Consider the following 7,147-nt stretch of genomic DNA (forward strand, 5'->3'; position numbering starts at 1 on the left):
CATAGAAATCGCAAACATGACTAGATAGCACATACGAGGTGTTCTTTTTAGTTGCACCAAATTTTTGAAATTAGAAAGATGTGAATCTTGGTCACGTTATCTTTACCATTCAAGTGTACGGATTGGCAGCCTCTAGATACATAGCAATTTCAGCACTTACATGCATAATTACCGAAGTTACACTAATTAATTTTCTAATTATCAACAATAGGTAGCTACAGCAAATGAGTACTGAGTACAAATGAGTACTACCTATCCCAACAGTCAAATTTTGAGTAGCGGAGTTCATGTGGGAGCTACGCGAACAATTAGTTCCCCTTGGCAGGCTCCTTGAAACCGAAACTGGCCGCAAAAAGAGCGTCTGTGTCGTCGCCCCCCCCCCCCCCCCTGCCTTTCGTCACATCTCCGCCGGTCCAGCCCAACGAGCAGCTTGCATTATTTCCTGGCTGTCTGCAGCGGTGGCCTAGCGCTTCAATGACGGTGGGCCGCCAAATTTACTTCGTCATTCTGTTGGGCATCATGTTGCGCTGTAGCGCCAACCCTGCTCCTTAAATTGGGCTTTTAGATACTGCAGGCACGGCATCATATCAGTCTGTAGCGTCGACTGCGAACGCCGCAGATAGCAAGGAAATAATGCAAGCTGCTCGCGGGGCCGGACTGGCGCTTACCTCGGAGATGTTACGAAAGGCAGGGAGGCAGTTAAAAAAAAATTAAATTATGGGGTTTTACGTGCCAAAACCAGTTCTGATTATGAGGCACGCCGTAGTGGGGGACTCCGGGAATTTGGACCACCTGGGGTTCTTTAACGTGCACCTAAATCTAAGTACACGGGTGTTTTCGCATTTCGCCCCCATCGAAATGCGGCCGCCGTGGCCGGGATTCGATCCCGCGACCTCGTGCTCAGCAGCCCAACACCATAGCCACTGAGCAACAGGGAGGCAGTGACATCGACGACACAGACGCTCTTTTTGCGGCCTAATTCGGTTTCAAGAAGCTTGCCAAAGGGAACTAATTGCTCGTGTAGCTTCCACATGAACTCCGCTATTCAAAATTTCATCGTTGGGATAGGTAGTGTCGACGACGGGCCCCAAAGTACTCATTTGCTGTAGCCACCTATAGTTGATAATTAGAAAGTTAATTAGCTTAACTTCACTAATTACACACTTAAGACTAAATTGCTCTGTATCTAGAGGCCGCCAATCCGTACACTCGAATGGTAAAGCTAACGTGACCAAGGTATATATTTTTCTAATTTTAAAAATTTGGTGCAGCTAAAAAAAAACACCCTGTATTTACAGGACCACCTGCTTTCCAGGCTACTTAATCTCCCTGCTTAGCATGGAGGACAGGCTGCTTTTGAGCTGCACATTTGTCGTCCTGAACTTGCTGGAGGATGTAACCTGCAAGAAACAAGATGAAAATTTAGCATAGCATTGTAGCACACTAGCAGAACAATACTAACTTTCTATATCATTCGGTGGAACGTGAACGAACAGATGCTGAACTTCAACCAATGTCAGATGCATGGTGCCGCCATTATTTATGGCTGTGCACACGAAGGTAGCGAGAGTGTGTCCTCTGGTGGTCAGACGTGCGGAGTGCCTTAACGGGAAGAGGAATGGCGCATGGCAAAATTCCCGAACGACCTGCTAGTGTGTGCATATGTTTGTGAATGACCAGGTGCGTGTATAGCCACTGTGTGTGTGGGTCCAGCAGCCCTGAAAAAGCAAGGGGTGTGCGATAATGGACCAAGAGGCACAGCAATGGATAGTAGCGTGCAATACGAGCTAATTGAGTGGATGTGCACACATGAAGTGTGTTGTAAATTACACCTTTTAAAAATAATGTATTGTAATGCTGTTCTAATTACATTTACACTTTTCTATTTACTGTGCACTTATTTTGGTCATTGCTAACATTTACTAGCAAATAATTATAAAATTGCAGCACCTTTCTAGACACTATTTACAGAAAAATGTATAGCTAAAATTTCATTTCTTTACGAACAATATTTTGCATAGGCCCCAGTAAACAATGTGCTATACAGTTTGCTTTAGCTTAGCTGCACCAAAATTTTCAAAATTGCCTGTGGCAGATAGCACAATTCCAATATTTGACCTAAACTACTCAATTAGACAGCCATTACTTCCATGAGAAATCAAAATGCCTAATTGAAAAATTAAAATAATTATGCTAATTAACATTTTAATTAATTCCGATACAGCACATATTTATATATACGAATTATAGCCCGCAGGTTCGCAAGTCGATCCACTTGGAACGAATTTTTGGGACTGAACCAGTTTCGAGATAATTTTCAAAGTGTCCGACAAAATGAATGGGCGTTCCAGTTAACTTTTTAAAGAAAATGCTGTTTTCTGCATTGAAGCACAAAAGTAACTGGAACACTAATGCATTTCGTCAGACACTTTGAAAGTTAATATCTTGAAACTAGCGCAGCCCAGAAAATTTGTTCGAAGTGGATACACCTTGGAAACTTATTAGCTACAGTTTGTAGATTAAGATATGTGCCGTAAATAATTAATTAAAGTTATTTATTGTAATTTGGTTAAATATTCAATTAAGCATTTTGATTTCTTACGTAAGTAATGGCCACCTCATCGAGTAGTTTAGATCAAGGATTAGAACTGTGTTATCTGCCACAGGCATTGTTTTTAATTTGATGCAGCTAAAATAAAACACCGTGTATATAAATATAGTAGTATTTTTACCAAAGTTTAGGTGCTAATAGAGCAATGTAGCAGCTACTTGGTTCATGACTTCAGGACAAAAAGTACTGTGCTAAGCAGACGAGGACGAAGTTAGACAAGGAATGACATTACAGGCGCCAACTTCCAACTGTTTATTCGGCAGAAAACACGCTGTTTTATACATGACACCGTCCAAAGTAATCTTAGTAAAAATAAACGAACAGGAGTGAAGGGATCCAACAAGTGCTCGTGAGGCAGTGATCATCACAGTAGAGAGGAATGCAAAGGTTACAGCAGGGACCTTAACTGAACCGTCAGGCAAGCACGTAGGAACACGCGTCCATTACAGGCTCAAATCAAGTGGCATACAAACACGACAGCTGCATGTTCTAATCTTGGTGGTGATTACAGGCTATCATTAAGAACGACAATTCTTTGTCACTTAATATTATTGACTGCGTGCTAACACACTGACTGCCTGCTCTATTTATTAAGAACGCCTCGATTATTTCCATTTCAGTGCGGTTTCTTGCTTTCCTTAGAAAGGGCATTTGCTCCAGTTGTGGCACACAACCACAGCACCTGCAGTGCCCGCCCGTGTTGCTGTTGACCACCAGCATGTGTACTGGACAAATAGGACGATGCTTCAACGATCGTGCAAGAGCACTGGTTGGTGGTCAACAGCAACACGGGCGGGCACTGCAGGTGCTCTGGTTGTGTGATTTGAGCCTGTAATGGACTCGTGTTCCTATGCGCTTGCCTGATAGTTCAGTTTAGGTTCCTGCTGTTACCTTTGCATTCCTCTCTACTGTGATGATCACTGCCTCACGAGCCCTTGTTGGATCCCTTCACTCCTGTTTGTTTATCTTTACTATGACTACTTTGCACAGTGTGATGTATAAAACAGCGTGTTTTCTGCCGAATAAACAGCTGGATGTTGGCGCCCCTATATGTCATTCTTTGTCTAACCTCGTCCTCGTCTGCTTCGCGCCGTAATTTTTGTCCTCGAGCTTATGGCAATCATCACAGAGAATGACAAGACTATTTGAATAAGAAATTTAAGAAAGGTACTTTTTGTTTTAAGCAAAGAAACTGGATTGATGTGCACTGCGCTAAAATGCAGGAGAGTTTCACTCCACCAAAATTGAGGGCACAACTATGCAGTTATAGAATGCAATATTGCGGTTTCGCTACACTTGGTCTTGCCAGCACGCTTTTTTGTATGAACACTCAAAGAGGTGTATACAACAAACATCAACACACATTTTCCCACAAAACTGTTTAAGTCATTGCATCCAACTATTCCAGATTTCTGCAAGAAACACCGGGGCTGTTTATTTCGAATAATTAAAATTACTGCTGAGTGTAGAGAGGCATATCATTCCAAATAGAGGTGGGATGGTTTATAAGGAATACATTAAAATCCTCATTCCTGCACATTGTGTGCACTGAGGCAGCTCAGGTAAAATTGTGCGTATACATCACGAATATTAAAGCTAGTTACAGCCGCACCACACTACAACAAATGCTGCGATGACAAAATTTCCACCATAAACATTTTCTATTCACCATCAGCTGCCCACACATGATAGAAAGAAAAATGTATCATTACAAATAGCTATCAGTGAGCCATGTCTGCTTCGACAGTTCTCACAAACACAACCAGTTAGGGAAGGGGTGCTCGTTAAGGACTTCGCCAAGGATCAATGGACCATGGCAACTCGACAATTTAGCAAGGGCTGATGATTTTGGGACAGTTGGCGTGGAATGACCCACACAAATGGTGGCTTTCCTTCATGAGAGTGCAAAGGTGGTTTCCGTTTGTGAGCCTCATCTACAGAAATTATGAAAGTACGCTACACTGCCCGAAAGTACAACTTTCCCATGCCCCAATATTATTCAGTCTGCACAATGAAAATAATACATACCAATTACAGCATTCAGATGAACTGGATCCAATCCCTCCTTCACTGGGTCCTTCTTGTGCCTGTTACTGCCCTTTCCATAAAGGCTCTTGCCCTGAACCTCAGCCTCCCCAATGCGGTCGTGCATTGCCGCCATAGGACTTCAGGCCAGATAAGATCGTTCACCTATTGTCACCCCCAGTGGAAAATTGACACGAGAAATCAGTGAGGCATACCACATAAATAACGCATGTGTGAGCCAGACCCATTATTAATGCGTGAAAAAGGCCATCCTTCGTAGATAAAAAGGGATAGAAATTAGTCTATGTCTGCTTACTTTTTTCTATGCAAATACTGTTTTAATGCAAGCACACATCCAGTCTTACTTTATTTAATCCTTCCATCAAAATGCCAGTTGTTAGCCGAGGTCAAGTTGTATATTTCCCTTCCCCTCCCTGTGTATACGTATATAGAAACTTCATTTGACTGGAAAATGTGTTAAGGAGCGGTGTTCAAAGCCCTCAGTCCAGGGCCCCACTGGCCTCTGCAGCCTGCCTGTGTAAATTTTGTCCTGAAAAGTTAAATGAACTGACCGGCATGCTCAAAAGGACACTACAAATTTGACCTAGTGGACACGGGTGGTTCTCAGAAAATGTACAAATACAGTGATGGGTATCCGTCGGCATACTGTAGTAATAGTGGGTGCAAGCTAGCTTTGACATTGCTGGAGTACTTCAGCTGTCACTCGGCTGCACCTTCATATTTCAGTTTCAGAGAAATTCAAGCTCATCAAATATGTATTTGCCAGTGGCAATTATTCTGAGAACAAGACAGAAATAATTGTAAATAGCAATGTTAAACAAAGGTATGCACGCTGTATGCTTAGACCTGTGGCATATTTGACACACTACACTTCGAATACTAACATGCACAAAAACTGCACATGCGTGTAGCATAAAAAGAGAAAAAAAATACAGAAATAAAAGCTACAGCATCGGAAACAGTTTCAAAACAATAAAACCAAAATAAGAAGTAAAATATACTGTATGCAAAGCAAAAATAAAACTTAATTTGCAGCCAAGTGATCAAAGAGAGAAAAAAAAATACTCAACATCAGGACATGTTAGGTTTAGTTTTATATAGAACACGATAATTTGTGCATAATGTTACGAACACAAACAAGCAGCAAGTTTAATATACTTACACACAAATCATACCGAGATCATACTTTCAGGTACACATACACTTCATACATACCTGACGTGACATCCAGATTACACGCTGTGCTGCTGTAGCCAGGGCCACAGGTTCCCTGCCATCATGTGGACACTGCTGTGGGTCACGGCCTCACCACTACAAAATGAATTCTGTGTCAGCATATATAGCACTGGCACAATAAAACTGTCATATTGTGAACACATGCAAGGTGGCAACAGAGCATAAGGTCGAGTCATTGATGAATGTCATGATAATAGGGACCCCTTCATCAAAGTAAAATTTTGAAGACGCACGCAGCAGCACATTACAAGAAATTTTTGTTTACATAACAATTCTAGGGTTTGCTTTCATGACTTGGTTTAAGAAACTTTCCCCTATCATGTTTAGATACGTCAAAGTTATGGAAACATCCCTTGTCTTGAAAAGACAGCTCTACTAGTATGGCAAGCTGTGACTGCTTACTTTCCCCTAAAACTGCTCGTAAACCGAAAACCTGGTAAGCAGATATTATTTACTACGTTGAAGAGTTTATAAGCGAAGAAACGTAATTGCAGTAAGTATTGGTGAAGAGACTGATGGGTCGTTATATGCAACTTAAGCAGAAAAGCGGGAGCGCACGCACAGGTGCACATGATGACCACGATTATTTCAGAACGTAATGTCTCCCCCCCCCGCCCCCCCTCATCGTAAGAAAACGCTCATCAGGATATTCAATTGCGCATCGAGGCCGAGATCATACCAAGATCATACTTTCAGGTACACATACACTTCATACATACATTTGCAAAACTAAATTCTGACAACCAGCACGCAACATGCATAAACACAGGCATCACTGTTGTTTTCTACGTTCGCAAGGCACCCTATGCACACACGATATGTACGCACAACACGTGTAGTTAGCAAGCACGATTGCTTACCTTTTCAATGGCACGACGCTCTCCAAGTTGCTGGTGCTGCGTCGACGATGTTACTCCCAGCATACATGCCGCTGCGTAGTGGACGATCTGAGGCACGCTACCAATAGGAATGATTTCTTTGCGATGTCCACCCAACTTTCCACGACAACCCGACACAAAGGCCACGGCACAAAAATCGTTGGTCCATGTTTGCCTGGCGCGCCACGCATACGGCGAGTTTGCAATGAAACACAAGGTATCTTCTGGCACTTTTGTGCACGCTAACTACGTCCCATTTCATTAAAGCAAACACAAAACCACACGATCAAGCAGCTCACACAGACGACCGGCACGTTGAAGACGCAGGAAAAACAACAGCGCCACCTGCGTACTTGTGAGGTTGTTGTGGCCTCCG

At 42.7% G+C, this 7,147-nt stretch overlaps 1 long non-coding RNA gene across 1 annotated transcript; it reads right to left on the reverse strand.

The window, feature by feature from the left end:
* Positions 1-1,183: 1,183 nt before the first annotated feature.
* LOC119455198 (uncharacterized) lies at positions 1,184-6,942 on the reverse strand. The gene is made up of 4 exons (XR_005192841.2): positions 6,754-6,942; positions 5,873-5,968; positions 4,640-4,801; positions 1,184-1,400 (listed from the first exon to the last, which is right to left on the reverse strand). It is a non-coding gene; the product is annotated as an uncharacterized LOC119455198 (long non-coding RNA).
* Positions 6,943-7,147: the final 205 nt, after the last annotated feature.

This window comes from Dermacentor silvarum, chromosome 1, assembly GCF_013339745.2.
Source record: "Dermacentor silvarum isolate Dsil-2018 chromosome 1, BIME_Dsil_1.4, whole genome shotgun sequence".
Lineage (NCBI taxonomy): Eukaryota > Metazoa > Arthropoda > Arachnida > Ixodida > Ixodidae > Dermacentor > Dermacentor silvarum.